This window comes from Ovis aries, chromosome 6 (genome assembly GCF_016772045.2).
Source record: "Ovis aries strain OAR_USU_Benz2616 breed Rambouillet chromosome 6, ARS-UI_Ramb_v3.0, whole genome shotgun sequence".
Classification (NCBI taxonomy): Eukaryota; Metazoa; Chordata; class Mammalia; order Artiodactyla; family Bovidae; genus Ovis; species Ovis aries.
Genome location: NC_056059.1, coordinates 110,518,551 through 110,520,649, shown reverse-complemented (window position 1 = coordinate 110,520,649; position 2,099 = coordinate 110,518,551). Strand labels below are relative to the sequence as shown.

Genomic DNA, 2,099 nt, shown 5'->3' with positions numbered 1-2,099 from the left:
TGGGTGGCTCAGATGGTAAAGAAGCTGCCTGTAATGCAGGAGACCTGGCTTCAATCCCTGGTTTAGAAAGATTCCCCTGGAGGAGGGCATAACAACCCATTCGAGTATTCTTGCCTGGAGAATCCCCATGGGCAGAGGAGCCTGGAGGGCTACAGTCTCTGGAGTCGCAAAGAATCCTACACGGCTGAGTGACTAACACTTGCACACTTTTCACTTTCTGTATATAGACGATTAGTCAGAGGGAATTCAAACCGTTATGAAAGCACAAAGACATTAAGGAGCTATTGTGGTGCTGACCTAGTCTGGACTTCTTGGCTGAAGAGGGAAGAAGTGGAATCATTTTGGAGGTAGGTTTCTCTAGGGAGCTCTGGAGCTGTAGCTACAGATGTATGTAGCTTTGCTCTAAGTAGATTGCTGAATAATCAGTAAAATAAGACTGAAAATGTATGATATGGGCTTCCCTGGTGGCTCAGAGGTTAAAGCGTCGGCCTGGAATGCGGGAGACCCGGGTTCAATCCCTGGGTTGGGAAGATCCCCTGGAGAAGGAAATGGCAACCCATTCCAGTACTCTTGCCTGGAGAATCCCATGGATGGAGGAGCCAGGTAGGCTACAGTCCATGGGGTTGCAAAGAGTTGGACACGCTTGAGCAAGTTCACAAGTATGATATGATGGGCATGCAAATGTATAAAAGACAGTGGGAGTAGACAATTCTCTTCAGACTTGGGATAAGAAGAGATAGATAGTGCATAGAAAGTGTTCGCTGGAAGGGGATAAGGAACAAAGGATGCCTTTTATCTCAATCGGGCAAACTTGAGAATGTTTATCTTTCGATGAGAGAAATAAACAGCAAAGGAGATTAAAAAATATGTTAGGGAAGCAGATAACTGATAGATAAGCCCCTGAGAAAGTTAAAAATAATGGAATTGCACTTTAGGTGGGAGAAGAGATAATGATTCCACTGTTGTAGGAAGGAAAACTTGTGGTTGAGGAAGGTGAGTTTACAAGGTTTTGATTGTGGACTTCCCTGGTGACTCAGAGGGCAAAGAGTCTGCCTACAATGCAGGAGACCTGGGTTCCATCCCTGGATCAGGAAGATCCCCTGGAGAAGAAAATTGCAACTCACATCAGTATCCTTCCCTGGAGAATTCTGTGGACGGGGAGCCTGGCGGGCTACAGTCCATAGAGTCCATGAGTTTGCAAGCAGTCAGACAAAACTGAGCAACTGGATATGATATTGCCTCATGAGATAGAAGGTGAAACCATCTGCTTAGAAAAGAGAATGAGTTGGAGGGCTAGTCATTTGATAACGGTTGAAATTAAATATTAAGTTGAACCTTATAAAGTTTGCATGAATATGTAGCAAAGACAGGCTTCCCAGGTGGCGCAGTGGTAAAGAATCTGCCTGCCAGTGCAGGAGATACAGGAGATGTGGGTTTGATCCTTGGGCCAGGAAGATCCCCTGAAGTAGAAAATGGCAACCCACTCCAGTATTCTTACCTGGAAAATCCCATGGGCAGAGGAACCTGGAGTGCTACCGTCCTTGGGGTAGCGTAGAGTCAGTCATGACTGAGCATGCACGCAGTATGTATTTCTAAGCCCAGTAACTTTTCCTCCTTAAGAATTTATTAAATTTTCCTTCTTGGTTTTCTTCCTTTCTTCTTTTTCATTAGACAGTTAGTATTACTAACACTTGGCATTTTAACAATAACAAAATACAGTTTAATACATTTTTGGACATTTAGACTCTATTTTCATCTACTGAGCGTACTTCATCTACTGAACTTAAACACTGTGTCAGAGAATTGGGAAATCAATTCTATACCTTTTTATCACTATTAGTTACTGCCCAGAGGAAACTAAATCTTCTCCATTTACAGAACTGGAAAGATATTAAAATGACTATGTTTACACTGTTGCTATGACTTGCTTTTTGTTTTACATTAAAAATGCAGATCATCCAGAAACATACATATGCCACTGAGAAAGCCTGATCTTATGTATCCATTTGCCCATTCATTCATCGTTTAATAAGCATCTCTGTGTCAAAGGGACTGTTTCGACATTAAGAAGGCCACATACATCAGCCACAGTTCCTGTT

The 2,099-nt window shown here is 42.8% G+C and overlaps 1 non-coding gene across 1 annotated transcript; it reads left to right on the top strand.

Annotated features, from left to right (window-relative positions):
- The first annotated feature begins 458 nt into the window (after positions 1-458).
- On the top strand, positions 459-530 carry TRNAS-GGA (transfer RNA serine (anticodon GGA)). The gene has a single exon. It is a non-coding gene; the product is annotated as a tRNA-Ser (tRNA).
- The last annotated feature ends 1,569 nt before the right edge of the window (positions 531-2,099 follow it).